Genomic DNA, 20,578 nt, shown 5'->3' with positions numbered 1-20,578 from the left:
TTGTGCTGAAATGTGGTGATATTTTTATTTGTATGTTAATAAATAGTTTGCCTAGAGATAAGAGGAAATAGCAAGCCGTTTTAAGTAAACACAAAAGCCAGGCAGTGGTAGTACATGCCCTTAATCTGATCACATGGCAGGAAGGGTCTCTGTGTGTTCAAGGTCACACTAGGGAACAAAACCAAGTGTGGTGACATGTGCCTATAATCCCAGTACCAACCATAGAGACCTGGAGGACTCTATAGACAGGCAGTAACAAGGAAGTGAGGTTGCTGGGCTAAGAGCCAATGAGAGGGCAGAACCACAGGACAATAAAAGCCTGGGTAGACAGGAAGTCATGGCATTTTTGGAAGCTACAGAGCTGGTGAGGTAAGGTGGTTGGTGCTCTCCCTATTTCCCTGATCTCTAAGGCTTTAACCCCTATGTTTGGCTCCATGTTCATATTTAATAAGACCACTTAGAAATTTGTCTACACAGTCAAGTACTCTTAACCACTGAACCATCTCTCTAGTCATTTTCCTGATTTCTTCAATGATCCATTCATCATTCAATAGTGTGTTCATAAATTTTTATATGTTCTATATTTTCAATTGTACTTATTCATAATTTTATTCCATTGTAGCCAGAGAGAACATAAGAAATTATTTTACTTTTCTCATATTAGTTAAGACTTATATCCTCTCATACAATCTATGTTAGAGAAATTTCCATTGGCTGTTGGGAAGAATTCTAATGCATCTGTGTGGAATATTCTGTAGATGTTTTTTAAGTCCATTTGATCTAAAATGTCACTTAACTTATATTTCTCTGTCACTTGGTGTGAGTGGTATATTGTAGTCATCCACTATTATTCTGGGATTAATTTGTGACTTTATTTATGGCAGTAGTTTTTATGAAATTGGGTATACCTTTCATGCATATATGTTTAGAATGCAATGATCGTTTGATAGGTTGTTCTTTTTTAAAAATTCATATTAATTATGTGTATGTATATGTGTGTAGGTATGAGAACATTAGTGTGCTGTGAATACCACTCTGTATAAATAAAATGCTGATTGGCCAGTAGCCAGGCAGGAAGTATAGGCACAACAAGCAGAAATTAGAATTCTGGGAATAGGAAGGCTGAGTTAGGGAGATGCTGCTGTGAAAAGCGAGATGTAAGGTACCAGTAAGCCATGTGCCATGTGGCAACTTATAGAATAATAGATATGGGTTAATTTAATATATAAGAACTAGATAACAACAAGCATTCTGCGGCCATACAGTTTATAAGCAAGATAAGTCTCTGTGTGTTTACTTGGTTGGGTCTAAGTGGCTGCAGGACTGGTGGGTGAGAGAGATTTGTCCTGATGGTGGGCCAGGCAGGACTGGAGAAAACTTCAGCTACATGAGTGTGTGTGCCCAAAGAGCTCAGAGGTGTGAGAACTGAAGCTGGAGTTATAGGCAGCTGTAAAGCACTGATGTGGGTGCTGGGATTTAAGCTTGGGTCCTCTAGAAGAACAGTTCAGATTCATAACCACTGAGCCATCTCTGCAGCTCAGGATTGCTGTTTTAGTATAAACCGACTTTCATGTTCTCTTCTTTTGACTTGAAGTCTTTCTGTACTTTTGGTTGTCTGGCCTAACATTTCATCTGTTACCCTAGTAGAGCATCTTTCTTTTATTTATGGTAACAAACTAAAGATTTCCTTTTAATCCATCCTGTTAGTCTGTGTTATTCTTTTGACTTTTGTGTTTTTTCTGAGTTGGTTTTGCTCAATGTCATGTATAAAAGGGACAGCAGTGGACTTAACTTCAGTAGCAGTCTCAGTGTCCCCCAGCGCCTGTATGTGTGTAGCTGTAAGTCATTGCTGGATTGTTCCATAGACCTCGGCTGGCCCCACACTCTGTGTTAGCTTTCTCCTGTTTCCTCAGAAGCACTATTTCCTGCTTGGCAATGTATGTGCACAGCTCTGTTCCGCTGGGTGCTAATTCGTGTCATTTTGCAGTGGCTTCTGTCTGCTTCCCTGCAGAGCACTCACCTGCTCGACACGACCATTTACAGAGATTGCCTCTTACATGAAAAGAGATTCTTGTGTATTATGGCACATTAGTTTTCAGAAACTGAAACCTGATTACACAATTCTGTCCTCATTTCCTGTTTTTATTTGTTTTCTTGTAGTATTATTTTACTGTCAACAATTACAGAAAACCAAGCTTTGCAAAGATATAATGGCATTGGAAAGAAATAGCACGATCTAACGTTGAAGAAGTCAATGACCTCTTACAGCATGAACCTCTCCTATATTTGATGCATTTTTCTCTTTGTTCCTCCAGGCCTGAGGTGATAGTGATTTCTGGGTCTTGTCACAAAAATGTTTTTTCCCCTTTTCATCTTTAGTTACTTGGATAAACACCCTTGTTATTGATCTCTCCTTCACTCTTTCTGAGTGTGTCATCTGTCGATATATTGTTGGAATGCTTCTGAGAAAATACCACATCTGGGTAATGATAATGGTGATGATGAAATCTCAATAATTACAGTAATACTATAATGTATTATTATTGAACAGTTTTGAGTTCTAGGCATAATAACAACAGTAACATGCATGATCATATTAAATCCCTACCTTAAAGTCACCATAATATGTTCATATTCCCCTTCTACAGATGAGAGACATGTTGAAAGTTTATATATACAAGAGGTAAGTAATTCCCCCAAGATCACAAATTGGGAAGTAGCAGAGTTGAAATTTAAGCCCAAGAGTGTCACCAACTCAGTGATTTGTCATCTAACCACAAGAACCACACTACCTTATTTCTCTAGTAGACATGATTTTCCCCAGTGCTGTGAGATATTTTTCTGTATGCTGTGAATGTATTGCTCTGATTGGTTGATAAATAAAACACTGATTGGCCAGTAGCCAGGCAGGAAGTATAGGTGGGAAAAACAGGCAAGGAGAATTCTGGGAAGAGTCAGAAGTCACCAGCCAGACAGAGGAAGCAAGAACTGAGAAAAGGTACCAAGCCATGTGGCTACACATAAGTAAGCATTATGGATTAATTTAATTGTAAGATTCAGTCAATAGTTAGCCTGAGCTAATGGCTGAGAAGTTTTAATTAATATAAGCCTCTGTGTGTTTACTTGGGTCCAAGCAGCCACAGGGCTACAGGAGCCAGGCAGGACCAGAAAAACGTCAGCTACGCCCCAGAGAAAGAGAACCAAGTAAAGGTCCAGCACTGCTCATTACCTCAATGGCTTCCTCTGGATTCAGAATTTTGTTTGTCAATTCCTTGGATTATGAGGAATATGAACCATCCAGCTCGGGAAATGCAGGTTATTTGGTTGAAGTTGCTCAGTGCTGGAGTACTGTGGGAACAAATGCTTGGGCCAGTAAACAGAGGTGATATTGAGATTGTATAACACACAAAGAAAGTCTGACACATTGCTCTGGGGCTTATTGTTAGCAGGAGTGCATGTATGTCCTTGAGGACTTACTTTGTTAACTTTAAACCTTGATATTCCCTGATATAGAAAAATCATGGTACTTTGGCAGAGTGTTGTTCTAATTTAGGGACTGAGATATATGAAAAACATTAGGTTGCCTGAGAGAGTAATTACTGTCCTCTTACTGAGTAAATGATAGTTTCCTTAAAGTCTCTATTCTCCTTTGGTCTCTATTCTGAGGTAGATGAACAAATGATAGAATAGTATAGTAACATGATGACAAAAACCAGCAAACCATGCTCAGATCCATGCTGTATCCTTTCCAACCATTGCACATTGCTAGACTTCCCGCGTCTCCTTCCTTCCTCTTCAACTTGCTAGATCTAGTCTGGATCCCACATCTAATGCCCCAACCTAGTCTGGCCATCTCTGCCTGCACTGCAGTCAGTCTTTAGACTTCCACCAGGTTACCCTAACTATTAACCACCCACAGGTCTCTTCTGTTCTGCTTCCAACCACCTCACAGAGACAAACTTCCCACAGTCTCCTCCAAGACAGGCTCTAGCTCAATGAATCTTCCTGACCTCCTCATTCATTCCATTTCTGAAGTGCCAGGACTATCCTGGTTTCACATCCAGTGAACCAGGCTAATCTGTCCACTCTGCCTCTAGGCTTCAGTCAAGACTCACCTTACCTGAAACTACCCATAGGTTTCTTCTGTGTCACTTCTAACCATCACACCCAGCCAGATTTCCCACTTCTTCCTCCAAGTTCAAGTCTAGTGGGGACCTCTATTCTCTCTATCCATGCCTTGTCCCAAACCCCCCAGATCTAGCCTGGGTCCCATATACATGCCCAAGCCTAGCCTGGTATCACCTGCCATCACTGCCAATCTCTAGGCTTCAGTCAGGGCATCCTCTAATTATTCCAGAACCAACAGGATACTTCTATGCCATATACAATTTTTTTCTGAAGATCTACTCCCCACCCCCTACTCCAGCTTGGATCAGGAAACATACCAGCCCACTCCCCCCCTGTCCACCTAACTTAATTTCACCCACACCATTTCCAACATTTGCATAATCCTTTCTTCTGCCCCAACCTGTTCTGTCTATATCAGACTTAGAACTAAGACGTCTAATGTTCCATTTTATATAAAAAACATCAACAATATGAACTAGCAAGCCAGTATCTTCTCTCTAAAAACTACCACCCTATAACAATGTTTGCCAATAAAAATTACCTACATGAACTCTGGGACATGTAATTTAATGAACAATCATAGACTCTATCAAAGAATTCAAGGAATATAAAGAATACACAAAGAAACAGTGTAATGAAACTAAAAAAAACAAGGAGGATAAATGCCTGGGATACAGAAGAAATTACAAACAAGGGTAATAGAAATGAAAATGACCTTGAGAATGAAATGCAGTATGGAGATAGAAATATTGAAGAGTACTCAAGCCAAAATGAAGATTGAATAAAAACAAAATCAATCCCCTTATAAGAAAAGCCTTGTAAGTAGAATGAATCAAGCAGAAGACAAAATATCTCCCTCTAAGAGACAAAGACTACCTAACAAAAGCCCCAACACCATGCATGAGAAGCCCTGTTTTGAGGTTTTAGTCAGAGCTGTCCATGAGTCATCCAAAACATGGAACCTATTGCTATTGTTCTTGGTTGTTCCCAGGAAGTTTAAGGTAAGTTCCTATTCATGAAGACCCTATGCACTACAGACAAAGAGCTCAGAGTCCCCTGAGCTGGAATTACCTGAAAGCCTAATCCCTGAGGATTAACTTTTATGGTATCAGAAAGTATTATGCAAGCATCCAAGGTATGCAACCAATAGTCCTACCTAGCTATGACACCTATGAACCACAACAAAAGCCAGTGTGGCACAATAACCCTAAGGGTGTAGTAATGGCATGCATACCTTGATAGTAACCAATAGCCCTCTGATTGGACTTACAATCCATTCAATAAAAGAAAAATCATGCCTGGGTTTTGAAAACCTAACCAACCACCAAAGCTAGTGATGTCATGGATCTTGGAGGAGAGCCTAAACTTCTACTTTAATAAATGAACATAATCCTTAGTTACATTCTATATATTTGTCCTTATACCCACTCATAAAAAGAGTAGTTTGAATGTAATTAACCCCCATAAGCTTATAGGAAATGGCATTATTAGGAGGTGTGGCCTTGTTGGATTAGATGTAGCCTGGTTGGAGGAAGTATGTCACTGTGCAAGTGGACTTTGGGGTTTCTTATATGCTCAAGCCATACCCAGTGTCTCAGATCACTTCTTGTTGCTTGAAGAATCAAGATGTAATTCCTTCTCCACTCTCAGCTCCTTCTCCAGCACCATGTCTGCTTACATGCCCCATGTCCCACCATGACAACAATGGACTAAATCTTTGCACTATAAGCCAGCCCCAGTTAAATGTTTTTCTTTATAAGAGTTGTTGTGGTCATGGTGTCTCTTCACAGCAATAGATAGCCCTCATCCAGGAAACCTCTCTTTACAATTAAGACAGACCATTACAAAAAAAACCCCACACCTCTGTAGCATGAATCTTAAAAGTTCTTATTAATGAAAACAAACTTGGAGCCAGGTATTGGGGTGAATACTGAATGGCCAGAGAAACAGAACAAGCCACAGCCACCTCACCTTGCCAATTCCTCAGCTGATCCTGTTCCCTCAGACTAGAAGCCTCTGAGTCTTTATCCAGAATGAATTGCAGCTGAAGTGCTGCTCAAAAGCCTAAGAGCTTAACCAGCTAGTTCCTGGTTTCCATGCCTTATATATACCTTTCTGCTTTCTGCCATCACTTCTTGGGCTTAAAGGCTCACTTTGTGGGATTAAAGGCATGAGTCACCATGCCTGGCTGTTTTCAGTGTGGCTTTAAAGGTGTGTGAGCCACCATTTTCTGGCCTCTTTGTCTATCTAGTGGCTGTTCTGTTCTCTGACCCCAGATAAGTTTATTAGGGTGCACAATATTTTGGGGAACATAATGTCACCACACACATGCTCAAAATGCAGAGCTGTGGAGCCCAGTTCCGAAGGATATATCTACAACACAGTTTCTATACCTAAGCCTTGGGGACCACTGTGGAAGAGGGAATGAAAAGATTTTTAAGAGTCAGACACCAGGGAGTTTGCTAAGAGATTGTGTCTCTCAGTATAATCAAAAGCTATATTTATGAAGTCTCACCAACATGACTGCTTAAATATGAACTGAACAAGTATATCAATAGAGATGCTAATGTGGACAGGGAAAGCCTAGAGGTCTCAACTGTACACAAAGAACGACAGACATCTAAGGAAGGCTCAGAGCAGCAGAAACAGTCTTCTCCATGGAAGAGCACATCAATTGGTTATCCAATGCTCAATAGTTAGCCCAGATAATTTGAATATGAGCAACATTATTAAGATTAAACAGGTTATATTTAGAAATACATACATATATATACACTTATGTGCTATAACATTCAAAAGGAGGCCATGAGAAATTGTATATCAGAGGGTTTGAAGGGAAGAAAAGAAAGAAATGATGTAATTATATTATAATCTCTAAAAATAGAAACAAAATTACAGAATAGAAAAAAGAAAAAAAAGAAAAAAAACAAGAAGGGAAAAGCCACTTTTCCCCCTTTGATTTTTGTTTTCAAAATATTGGGGCAAGAAATGATAGACAGAAAGGACATCAAAGTTCAGGTAACATGTCCTATTTTCTCACCCTGACACAGCCTTGGCTCTTTCTTTCATAGCCAACACATAACCTAGTAAATGTCATTCACATATATAAAACATGCTCCTCATATTTCCTCATTTTTTCCTTCTTTAATTCAATTTCAAATAAACTATACACGTCCTTTCAGATTTTTATTCTGCCAGGTCAGGTTTGCTGTTGAACCCACTGGTGAAGTTTTTAGTTCTGTTACTGGAATCTTCAGCTCAGAATTTAATTGGGTCTTTTTGACAGTCCCATCTTTTCATTAACCTTCTCTGTTGGTTCATACATGTTTTCTCAGCTTACTGCAGTTATCAGGGATGCTGTCTTTTAAGCATTTTTGTGACCACTGTTTTAAATTCCTTGTCAGGTATTTGACAGATCTGCAATTCTTAAGTTTTAATTTCCATAGGTCTGTTGTGTTTCTTTGAGTGGGCTGTTTTTCTAGCTTTTTTTGTTGTACTCAGTAATTTTTTTTTAAAAGACTTGTTTATTTGAAAACAAGCATGTAGTGGCTCCTCTGAGTCTATATGGGATGGTATCATGCAGGCAAAGGCTTTACCCAATAAAGCCTACTGGCCTTTCCTGAGGACAGGTTTTCTCTAGGCTTGAGTATAACTTTCCCTCAGTTATAATTCCTTAAGTAGCTTACCTTTGTTTCTTTAGAGGTCTGTAATCTGATGCTTTTCCTGCTGTCTTCCCGAGGAACAACAGTTCTAACATGCTGTGGTTGTAGTGTCTGTTCTCAGCAGCTTCCAGACAAAGCTGCTTGTTTCCTCTGCAGGTCCATCAGTGGCCCCGTGGTGGTCCATTACTGGGCCACATCAAGCAAGGCAGATGCAGTCTTTCTGGCAGTCTCCAGGCTAACTGGAACTTGGGCCACTCATTTATCCCTCTATTTCTGACTTAAGGGAAGACCTTTGATAAGGGAGATTTTCCCTAAGTGGTCATGTGCTAGGTTGGGTATTGGGAATGGTATGAACAGGTGCCACAATACTAGGAATTTTCCTGTCCATTTCTTCTGGAAATACTTATTTGTTTTATTTTTGTCCAGATATTTTAATTAGTCTTTTGAGTTCTCAAAAGCTATTTAGTCTCTGTGTTGTTGCTAACCTCTATAACTGTGGGAGACTGAGGGTTCCTATTCCTCTATAACTGTGGGAGACTGAGGGCTCCTATTCCTCTATAACTGTGGGAGACTGAGGGCTCCTATTCCTCTATAACTGTGGGAGACTGAGGGTTCCTATTCCTCTATAACTGTGGGAGACTGAGGGTTCCTATTCCTCTATAACTGTGGGAGACTGAGGGTTCCTATTCCTCTATAACTGTGGGAGACTGAGGGCTCCTATTCCTCTATAACTGTGGGAGACTGAGGGTTCCTATTCCTCTATAACTGTGGGAGACTGAGGGTTCCTATTCCTCTCTTGTTGATATTCTCATTAACATTTTGAGGTGCTTTCCATATTTTCTTGAAAAATATTTTTTATAATTTGAGATTATAATATAATTACATTTTTTCCCTTTAAACCCTCCCATACGCCATCCATGCTCACTGTCAAGTTTATGGCCTTTTCCATTAATTGTTTTTACATACACATATGTATTTGTGTGTGTGTGTGTGTGTGTGTGTGTGTGTGTGTGTGTGTGTGTGTGTACAACCTGCTCGACCTGTGTAATGTTACTTGTATGAATGTTTTCAACACTGACCTTTTAGTACTAGATAACCAATTGGTTTGCTCTTCCTAGGGGAAGACTATTCCTTCTGCTCTCAGCATTCCTTGGTTGCCTATAGTTCTGTAGGGTTGAGGCTTCCTGGGCTTTCCCTGTCCACATTAGCATCTCTTTTGTTGTTGTTCTTGTTCAATTTTTGTTCAGGCAGCCATGTTGGTGAAGCTTTATGGATGTTAGTTCTGACATTTCTAGGAGACACATTCCCTAGCAAACTTCCTGATCCTCTGGCTCTTACAATCTCTCCACCCCTCCTTCCACAATATTCCCTGAGCCTTAGCTGTGGTTATTTTGTAGATGTATCAGTTGTGACTGGGCTCTATAACCCTGAATTATGGTTGTGGTTTTCTGTAGTGGTCTCTATCTATTGCAAAGAGATGTTTCCTTGATGAGGGGTGGGGACTCTATTTCTCTGTGGGTATAAGGACTAATATTTAGAATGCAGTCAAGGGTTATGTTGATTTAGTAAAGTGGTGGTTGTAAGTTCCCCAAGATCTATGACATCACTAATCCTGGGTAGCTGACTAGGTTTCCAGTACCAGGCCTGATTTTTCTCTTGTTGAAGATGTCTTAAGCCCAACTGGCTATTTGTTATCATCAAGGTATGTGTGCCACTTCTGTACCATTAGGGTTATATACCATGTTGTTTCTTGTTGTGGTTCATAGGTGTCATAGCTTGGTAGGATTGTTGGTTACCTCCCTTTCTTGGAAGCTTGCATGACACTTTCTGGTACCATGAAAGATCGTCCTCAGGAAGTAGCTCAGGGTCCTATATCAGAAGTGTATGACATTTTCTGAATAGGAACTTACCTTTGACCTCTTGGGGACAACCAAGAGCAACAACAATAACATAATACTTTGGGAGTCTTTTGGACAACCATGACCAAAATTCAAAGGATGGTTTGTCATGCATGGGTGTTGTGGATTTGGTCAAGTTGTCTTTGACTTTTGGAAGGAACACTGTCAAGTCCAGATGAGAAAATTTCATGTAAAAACTATTTATTTGTACAGGTACTTACACTTATTATAGTTTTTAGGTAGATAGTTAATAGTATGATTCTTTATGACTTTTCAGACATTTTGACTTTTTTTTTTTATCTCCCTCTCTCCTTTCTATTTAGAGGAAATAAATTTCCCATTCCACCAATTAGATCATTTTATGCTCCTCTCTATTGCTCTCCTTAGCTCTGAACCCCACAATGGAACTTCTTTACTTTCCTGTTTTTTTTTTTTAGTTACTCCAGGACATATATGTACATGTGTACGTGTGCATGTGTATGTGTAGATATTCACATCTGAAGATTTGGAACTAGGAATCTCAGATGAAAGCAAACATTTGGGTGTTGTTCTTTTAGAGTCTGGGTTATGTCACTCTGTATGATCTTTTCTAGGTTCACCAATTTACTGTACTAGACCCTGGAGACAGATCATAAGTTTTTATGTACAAAAAACATTACTATATTAGGCATACTACTTTTGTAACCTTTAAAACACTATATATTGCCAGCTGGTGGTGGCACATGCCTTTAATCCCAGCACTAGGGAGGCAGAGGCAGGTGGATCTTTGTGAGTTTGAGGCCAACCTGATCTACAGAGAAAGATCCAGGAAAGACACAGAGAAACCCTGTCTCAAAGAACCAAAAACCAAAAGCAAACCAAAAAAAAAAAAAAAAAAAAAAAAAAAAACCCAAAAACACCCCCCCCCCAAAAAAAACAAAACAAAACCCATAAAAACCACTATATATCATAGGCATTCCAGTAGATACTACTATCATTATCAATTTAATATGTACTAACAACATTTCATTCTATAGCTGTATCACTTATTTAATGGCTTCTGTGTTAAGAATTGAGAAAACATACTTTCCACTTTGTTGGTCTTTTGAATAACACCTTGCTTAACTTGCTTGTATATAACATTTTATTTCTCCACTCATTTTTAAAAGATAACTTTATCCTAAACTAGCTGGATAAGTGACAGTGCTCATGAAAAGCTGAATTATGTTGTATGTGTATATGTAACATGGAAATAAAAGAGAAGTTGTTTAGGGGAACAAAAGGGACAAATATGAGTGGGAGGAGGTTGTGAAAAAAGAGAGTGGGGGATGGTACTGATACATTCCACATACATTACAAAAATCAAACTGTTGGATTATGCATTGATAAATTACCCCAGGAAAGGCCTTTTTATTTACATAACCAATATTAGTGCATGAATGTATTCTGCTCAACACATTTCAATACTAGCTATTAGTGATCCTAATTAGATGTTAGGAAAAATTTATGTTTATTATTGTTCCCTTTGATACCTGGTGAAGAACACTCATCAGTTCTGAGACAAGTTTTGACTTTATCTATGAAACCCACTAGGGTCCAGTTCTTTGTTGAAGAAGTTACACGACTGAGAGAACATTCTACTTACTGATTCTAAAATAGTCAGGTGCGCATGCCTGTGTAGTTCAGTTACTTTGTGGTGTGATTTTTATTTATCATTTTAACCACATATTTAAAATTAAATGGAGACGAATTTAGAAGATCATAAAAAAGGGACATCCTCTCCTCATCTCAGCCTGACAGCTGTGAAACAGGTCAGCTGTTTTAGTTCATTAATGCGACCATGTCTTTTTTTTACAACCTCAAATTTCTTGCTTGATGTTTTTCTCAAAACTTTTTACTTATCCATAAATGACATTTTTTTTCCCATTCAGTAAATATTCATTTACTCAATGCACCTGTATTTAGGTCTTCTATTTTGTGCCATTGGTCTGCATGTCTTTTCTATGCTAAGGTGGTGTTATTTTTATTACTATACCTATGCAAATAGTTTGAAATCCCTCTTGCATTGTTCCTTTTGCTTAAGATTATTTTGGCTCCTCAAGATCTTCTGTGGTCCATATAAATTTTATGAAGGTCTGTCTGTCCCTTCCTTCCTTCCTTCCTTCCTTCCTTCCTTCCTTCCTTCCTTTCCTTCCTTCTTTCTTTCCATTGTTCATTTTCTATGAATAATGTCAATGCCATGGGATTTTTGACTGAAATTATGTTGAATCTGAACGTTGCTTTTGGTCAGTTTCATAATATTATTTCTACTAAGCTATGGACATCTTGGTGTCTCCTGTCAGGCCTTCACTTCCTTGGTTAGGCCTTAGGCTTTATCTATCTATCTATCTATCTACCTACCTACCTATCTATCATCTTATGAACAGAGTGTGTCCGTGATCTCTTTCTCAGTGAACTTTCAATACTCCCATTCAGCAGTTACTGCCATTAGCCTATGTGTGAGCACCTGTCAGCTTAGTAGGCAACTGTAGATATGGACATTTAAAAGAAATGACCAAACAGCATATGGGTTTCTCATACGGTATAAACCTCAGTCAGAACTATGAAAATAACTTTTGAAGATGCTTATTATTAATCTATAAAGAAAGGCTGGCAAAGTGGCTCATGAAGTTGACAATCCAAGTTCAGTGCTAAAACATATGTGGTAGAAGGCAAGAACTCACTCTCAAAAGTTGTCTTCTCGCTCTCCAGGTATCCCGTGATGAATGTCTGTGTGTGCTTGTGTGCTGCACACACACACGTAAATAAAAAAAATGTAAAGCACTCTGTCTCTCTCTTTGTCTTTCTTGACTTCCAAATAACTGTTGGCGAAGAAATGAAGAAACTGAAATATTTGTACATAGTTGGCAAGAATGTAATATATAAAATGATGCAGTTGCTATGGAAAAATCTCTGGTAGTTCCTCAAAAACTTACATGTAGAATTACCAAACTTTATATTTGGATCTATGCTTAAAACAAAGGATCTCAAAGAGATATTTCCAATTATATTCAAAAGGATCATCATTCACAGATGTGAAATTCTAAGTATTTATCAGCATACAAGCATATAAATACAATGTGTTTCCTACACACAGTGGAATAGTAGCCAGCCTTGAAAGGAAGGTGAATTTGACACCTGTTTCAACATGGACAAACCTTGAGGTTATGATGCTAAATGAAACAAGCCAATGGTACCAGAGCAATCCCATTGTAGCAAATAGAAAGCAGAGAGGTAGTTACCATGGTGCAGAGGCAGGAAGGAATGGGGAGTTAGTATTTAGTAGGTAGAGAGAGTTTTAGAAAAAGAAAATGAAAGGATTCTGGGGATAGGTGGTGGTGATGTGTACAACAATGGTATAAGTGAACTTAACACACTGAATTGTATACTTTCATGTTATGTATACATTACTACAACCTAAAAATTACTAGTGTTATTAGTGAAGGATTCAAGAAACATTGAGAAAAGGCAAACTGGTCATCCAAAGAAAATGATTGCAATAAATTAACACATATATTAAGTTATCTTAAGACTTATAAGTTTATGACACCAAAAATCACCCTTAAAAATCACTGTTGGATGGGGCTGGGGCTGGGGCTGGCTCATCAATTTGAAATCCTGTAAATAAAACATTTTGTGTATGATAAACTATTATTTTGGCTAGCTTAAAGATCTGTCTTTCTATTCTTCTTGTTATGGTATTTATTTTCATGGATCTGGTTATTATTGTGTGTGGGCATTTTGCTTGCTTAACATTTGAGATTAGATATGGGCTTTGAAAAGGAAAACAATAAAACATCAAATGCATTTGTTGTGAAACAAGAATATCAGCCAGGAATACTAAATGATCCTTTCTTGACGTGCAGTCCTAGCTGCTGAGACAATGTCATGTTATTTTTGTCTGATTTTCTGAAAATAGAATTTAGAACTCTAAAGTTAGAAACATGTTAAGTTGGAATCTATGTAGTCTTATACAAATAAGCATAAATTTTCCATTTATTCTAAGGTTTTGCCTACATTTTCCATAAAACTTTATTATAAATATGTTGACTGCATTCTTCTCCATGGGCAAAATCACCCCAAACAGTAAAGAACATTCTCAACCATTTTAATTGTATTTCACATCAATTTTATTCTTATCATTTCATATATTGTGAATACCAGCTGTATATAACAAGACCTTTAAGTACTTGCATGCTTTGTGAAATAAGTAAATCAAAATGTATACATTTTTAAAATTAAATCATCCAATATGTCAGTATTGATTATAAACTTATTTAATCAAACACCCACTAAATAAAATCACAAATTAATATTGCTAATGTTTCACATATCTAAAAAAAGAGGACAGAGAAGTGTAATTATAAAACTGATTATACCCACTGATGCCAGGATGAAGTGGTTTATTCAGAATATCGTTCAGCAGTTGCCCTTCTGAAATTGCAGGCATTTTTATAAAGAATGGGTTGGAGATGTAGGAGTTGTGTCTCTAGACAGCAGAGCTTGCAGATATATTAAGCAACTGGTTCTTGGCCAGAAACCGGCATCCATTGTCAGGTCAAGAGTTTTCAATGTGAGCTTTCATGGAGGCTGAGCCTTTCTTCTTGTGATTCAGTTTCTTTTTTTAAAATTAGGCTTTTAACTCCATGTCTTACAGGAAACTTTTTAGATATTAAAGTTTTGTGTATTTCCGAGAAGGTCCTTCTCAAAACTTACCTTGCCATCATGACTCAATTTCTTAGTATTATTGAGAATTGTGAGTGTTTTGCCCTATATCTGGCAAGGCTACCCAAAGTTTTCATTTTTAAGTGATTGAAGGGTTTTTCTCCTCTTTGGGATTTAGACTGTCACTCTGAAATTTTTTTTTTATCTGAATACAGGTATTGAGAAATTGCATTTTTCATTTACATGGGAGGATTCACAGTTCTCTGAGGTCTCCCATGTATCTTTAAAAATATCCCCCCCCCCTTTTTTGGCAGATTGATTATTTCTATTTTTATGTCCTTGTTTATTTTTGACATTTTGAATCCTCTCAAGTTTATCTAATGAATTTCAAATGTCAAGTATTAAACTCTCAGACCTCAAGTTCCTTCCTGCCTCCCTCCCTCCCTCCCTCCCTCCCTCCCTCCCTCCCTCCCTTTCTCCCTTTGTTGTTGTTGTTGTTCTTCTTCTTCCTCTTCTTCTATTTTTTTGGTATTTTCCCTTTTCTTAGCTGAGATTTTCTTTGCATCAATGATGAATATATTTTCCTGTGTGCTGAGGACAGTCTTTGTGGCTGCTTTGGAACCCCTGTTTACTAACCCCAGCCTCTGCACCATCTCAGAATTAGTGTGTGTTCATTGTCTTTTAAATATGCACCATGAGTCTCATTTGCATGTCAAACAGTTCTGGAGTGTGTTTTGAATATTGTGAATGGTCTTCTATGTGTTTTCTGGATTCTGCTTTTATTCTCAAAGCACTTATGCTCTGCTGAGCCAGCAGCCTGTGCAGTGTGCTAACTGCGTGCTCTGTTTTAGCCTGGGCTTGTGCTGGGAAATGTGAGTCAGAGGTTGGCAGTGGGTGGTGGGGGAGTGGAGGGTGTTAGGGATGGGGTGGAGGGGTGGAGGGTGTTGGTGAATGCTTACAGGTGGAATTTCTTTCTCTGGCTCTCTTCTTTCTAAGACATTATCTCTCCACCTTCCAGATGCTTCTTAATCTTACTTCTTTTAGTCTTCACGTCAGTATGTATTAGAACCTCCCCTCAAGGCTGTAACCACAGGAACAGAAAACTCAGTGTTTCAAGAATGTTCTTCCTTTATTGTGTTTTCGGGTGGTTGTTCTACAGTTTATCCAGAGTTTAATAGGTGTTGCTTGCATGAAGATTGGTCCCATAGGAAACATTGTTGCTGCCAGCTCATCTTTGTAGGTTCAAGAGTTCAGCCTAACCTCCCTTATTCAGAATATGTTTCTCTCATTTTTAGAATTTAAAGCTTTATTATTTATTAAAACTTCACTCTAATATCAGAAGTGATTGCAAGAGAAATGGTTTTGTTCTCTAAATAAGTCACTACTAAAGCAGATTCCAAGTTGTGCATGAATGTAGCCCTATGTTATTTTCATGCAGTTGTGGTAGAATCGTTTATATTGAATTGTACTCCATGATACAAGTGTGTGATTAGGGGCAAGACTTTTAGCTTTTCTAAGTTTTACATTTCTCTTTGTGCAAAAGGCCATGGTTTCCTTTCTTCTGAGTCTACAATGTTGGTGCTAGAATCAAGTGACAGGCTACACTTGGCTGCAGTTAAAAATGAGAGTGATCATGGCATTTCATCTGATTGTTGTGCAGTATTCACCAGAGATGACTGCTAGAAACTTTTTATTAGCTGGCTGGTGGGGTGTTTGGGATCTCAGTGTAGTCCTGAGTCTTTCTCAGGGTGAGCTGTTAAGCACAATATTCTGTGTCCTGGGTTGCTATACCTCAGTTAACAAGAACACTTAGCCAGAAGCAAAACTTCAGAAACCAAAAAACGAGGTCAGTACATTTTGAGACTCTCCCAGAGTTATAGACTTTAATGGATTAGGTCTTTTAGTTTTGGCAAGTGGTGCTGTCTAGTGCTGAGTTTTACAGCCTAAATGGTACTTCCATCTCGGAGTCAGTAATGCTAAGGTCTGAGGCCTACTAAGGTCTGGTGCCCTGTTACATGGTCTCATCAAATAGTCAGTGTTGTGAGGGTTGATGGGAGTACAACGACTTTTCCTCAAGTTTTCTCTCTTGTCTTCAGAGGCTGTCATCAGATGGGCAAGGCAGTTTTGGCTTCACCAGGTGGCAGTCTATTATGATGTGAATGTGGGTTGTTCTACTAAATATGTGTGGAGGTTTGGTTTCCCAAATTGAGGGAGTTGAGATTTCAAACTTTAAAGAGACCTCAAAGTCAAGGTAATGTAGTGCCACAAAAATGGCACTGAAGTTGGGTTGTTATAAAGAGAGCTGGACATGCCCTGCCCTCTCACCCACATGTTACTTCCTCACATGTATGTCCCTTTTTCACTTTTTGTAGCCTCTAGAATAATGAGCCAAAAGAAACCTCTATAATTAACCAGTCTCAGGTATTCTCTTGTATTATTGGTTGTGAGCCTAGCCTTTAATAGCTGAGTCATCTCTCCAGCCCTCAGGTATTTTGTCTAGCAACAGAAATCAGACTAAAGTAATAACTGATGTTGTTTCTAGAGAATGTTCCCCAAACTTCCATTTATCTTTAACCAAAGTTTCACTAATGTTGCAAAGCAAACAAACCAATTAGCTGATTTTAGTGTGTGTACTTGAAAGCTAATTCATTGATCTGCAGGACTAGAATGAGGTTGATATGTAAGGTGTCTTGTGTTAGTCACACTGTCAATAATTCTCTAAGCTACATTGATCCAGAAGTAGTTTCTTGGGTTAGAAATGAGGAAAAAGAAAACAGTTGTTATGATACCAACAGCAATATTTACTCTTTTCTGAGTATGGCACCTTTTGTTAAAACTTAATTTTTGCAACAAACTTGCAAAGACTATAATATCATTCCTGTTTTAGAGTTAATGAGACTGAAATGCAGACTACATAGATATCTTTTCTGTTTTTGAGTCAGGGCCCCACAAAGCTCACACTGGCCTTGAACTCACTATATAGATATTGAGGATGACCTTGATCTCTTGACTTTTCTGCTTCCCTCTCTCGTGCTTGACTTAGGCTTTAAATGCTCTTTTAATGATTCCTAGGGGGAGATGGAAACACTTTTCCAGGATATTGTGAGGTGAGATGAGCCATTATTTTACATGAAAAAGCAGTCTCTGGTGGTAGGGATACTTACGTTCACAAACTCAATTTCTGTGTATTTAATGGCCCAGGATGAAAAACCTTCAACTCAAAAAGCCTTTGCTGTCTCGGCTGCATGCTGACTGGTTCTTAGTTTTATTCCATTTCTTTCCCCATTGAGCCTGTTACCATCCATTAATTAATTAATTACTCCTTTTCCTCCTCCTCCTTCTTTGTAGCTCCAATTGGCTTCAAACCTGAGATTCTCCTTTCTTAGCTTCTACAGTTCTTGAATAAAAGGTAAGCTCGATATGTCCAACACTGTTAGTTCCATCACTCCTTTGTGTGCATGCGTGAATGTGTATATGTGCATGTGCGTGTGCGTGTGCGTGTGCGTGTGTGTGTGTGTGTGTGTGTGTGTGTGTGTACTTGTGTGCACACATAGAGGACAGCTCACGGGGGTTAATTCTCTCCTTTTACTATATGGGCCCTGGGAATTGGAGTCAGGTCATCAGGCTTACCAGCTGAGCCATTCACCGGCTCTGTTAGTTTCACAATATTATCTACAAAAACTTTGTTGAGTGGTAAAGTGAATGCCTCTATTGAAAGTCACATGCATTTTGTAAACAAAATGTGACTCTCAATAAATAAAGTCAATGTTGCCACTGACTTTACACATACAATTGCTGTAAAAACCTGTGGGGTTCTGTGAAAGACTAATAATATCACTTCCCAGAAGTTTGTATTTTCATTTTATATTTATTTGTTTTTTAATTCTCACATTTATTCATTCATTTGTTTCTTTTGAGACAGGGTCTCATATACCCGAGGCTGACCTCGGAAGCACCATGTAGCCTCGGATGTCCTCCATCTTGTCTCTACCTCCTGAGTGCTAAGATCACAGGTGTGCACTTCTTCTACACTTATTCATGTACTTCTGCAAATGGAGCCCAAGGCTTTGTGTATGATGGGTAAGCACTCTGCCAATGGAGCCACACCCCCAGCCCAAGCCTCTGTTGTTGTTTTTTAAAATTTTTTTGCATATCATTTAGCACTTACTGAAGGAATATGGGAGAAAACTGATTTTCTATTAGTTAAAATTTCATCTTTATGTTGAAAATAGAGTTGTGCATGTCAAGAGTATGTTCTACCACTGAGCTACAACCCCAGTAAGTTTGAGTTGGGAGCTAATGGTCTCACAGATGAAGCTGCTTTGTCTTCTATCTCCCTTTCTGATGATGATCAGCAAGTTAAGGGGCACGTCTGCAGTAGGAATAAGTGAGGCTGATCATCGTTTTTATTCTGGCTATTGCTTTTTGTTTTTCCAGGTTTTAAGGTAGTAACTCAGAAGAGAAGGCACATGTGACAGTTTGGGCCCATCTTTTACTGCCTGTGATTGTGTCTTGGCAAAGATTTTGTTCAAAAGTGTGGGTGAGAAGAAAAATTTGAGGGTCACAATGAGAGTTGCAGACAGATCCATCACTTCTGGGCTTTTCCAATCATATTCTTACATTCAAGATGATCCTAGCCCTAACCCTCCATCAGCAGTTCTGTGCTGGGAGCACAGATGAGTACTCTCCATGCTGACAGTTCTTTTTATTTATGCTTCTGCTTGGGAACCTGGGAACTTATCTTAGTCCCCAGGCTTGTCAGGGAACATTTAGTAAGACAAATCAGACAATTGAAAGTCACATTCCTTTCCTTATAAAACAAGAAATCTGTTCCAGGAAGGAGGCTTTCTACAAGGCTGCCCTAGGCACACAGGCTTGCATAAAGCCTGTACGTCTCCAGGGAGGTTTGCATGAGGTCCAAAGTCCCTGGCACTCTTCATGGTGCAGGTCTTCATGACTCAGATTTGCCCCTTGACACACAGACACACACACAGACACCCACCCACCCACATCATTCTCTGTGAGAATCTAGTAGAGATTCTTAGTCTCACAAGGTTTAGACTCTGTCTTAGAAACCTGCCTCTTTTTTTTTTTTTTTTTTTTTTTTGGTTTTGGTTTTTTGAGACAGGGTCTCCCTGTGCAGCTTTGCGCCTTTCCTGGAACTCACTTGGTAGCCCAGGCTGGCCTCAAACTCACAGAGATCCGCCTGCCTCTGCCTCCCGAGTGCTGGGATTAAAGGCATGTGCCACGACCGCCTGGTGAAACCTGCCTTTTTAACCTGTGATAAAAAAGCTCAGACTGAGAACAAGGTGACTGTCACAAGGCAAGGCATTGCTAAGTCAGGGCAAAACACTGTCCTCAGAGACAGGTGGTGAGTAACTATATTTTCTCATTTTCTGCATTCTTGGTATATGAGCCCCAATACCTAATTAGCCAAGTTTCATATTTGATTATTCCAGGTATCTGAAATCAGCTATAATCCACAAATTTTAAGCAGCAATTTCCATAAATAAACAATTCACAAGTTTGAAATTGTGTATCATCCTAAGGTGTGATGGAATGTTTCCCTATCCCATTGAGTCTGCTGTGGGCATAAATCACCTGTGTCTAGTACACCTGCATGTGAAAGCTATTTTCCTATGACTGATAATCAATTTGGACTAGCATACCTTATAGTATAGTATGTTATTATTGTTCTAGTTTACAGTGAATTATTGTGGTCAATCTTAATGTGATTAACATTTAAATTAAATTTCATCCTAGGTAAGTGTGGATAAGGAGAAGAAGGCACACACGGCATTCATAGAACATGTTCTCCGATGATGAGAGACGAAACAGACACATCAGCCTTAACTTATCTGGGGGAGTGAACTTCTATTTGGGGGCCAACTAACCTTAGAAATAGCAAATAACATGGCTAGAACCACCTTTGACATCTAAACCAACAAACCCAACCCATGCCCACCCCTCTCTCTTATTATTCAGGTCCATGTAGTCCATCTCAGTGGCCTGAGTTACTCCAAGGCCAGGTGCCAGATTATTAGGACTCATTCCTGGAACTCAGAGCCCAAGGAAATTTCTCAAATTAAATTTCTCAAAACCTGCTCTGCTAACCCTGCTTGTCTTGTTCCTCACCTCAAAAGCTACCACAGGGGGCATGGAGCTCAGGAGCTGAGTATTTGCCCAGCTTATGCATGAGACTGAGTC

The 20,578-nt window shown here is 39.0% G+C and overlaps 1 long non-coding RNA gene across 1 annotated transcript; it reads left to right on the top strand.

Moving 5' to 3' along the window:
* The first annotated feature begins 15,193 nt into the window (after nucleotides 1-15,193).
* LOC118577395 lies at nucleotides 15,194-20,360 on the top strand. The gene is made up of 4 exons (XR_004944195.1): nucleotides 15,194-15,243; nucleotides 17,720-17,780; nucleotides 18,294-18,451; nucleotides 20,135-20,360. It is a non-coding gene; the product is annotated as an uncharacterized LOC118577395 (long non-coding RNA).
* Nucleotides 20,361-20,578: the final 218 nt, after the last annotated feature.

This window comes from Onychomys torridus, chromosome 2 (assembly GCF_903995425.1).
Source record: "Onychomys torridus chromosome 2, mOncTor1.1, whole genome shotgun sequence".
Classification (NCBI taxonomy): Eukaryota; Metazoa; Chordata; class Mammalia; order Rodentia; family Cricetidae; genus Onychomys; species Onychomys torridus.
Note: the sequence above shows the minus strand (reverse complement) of the source record. Positions and strands in the feature narration are given on the sequence as shown.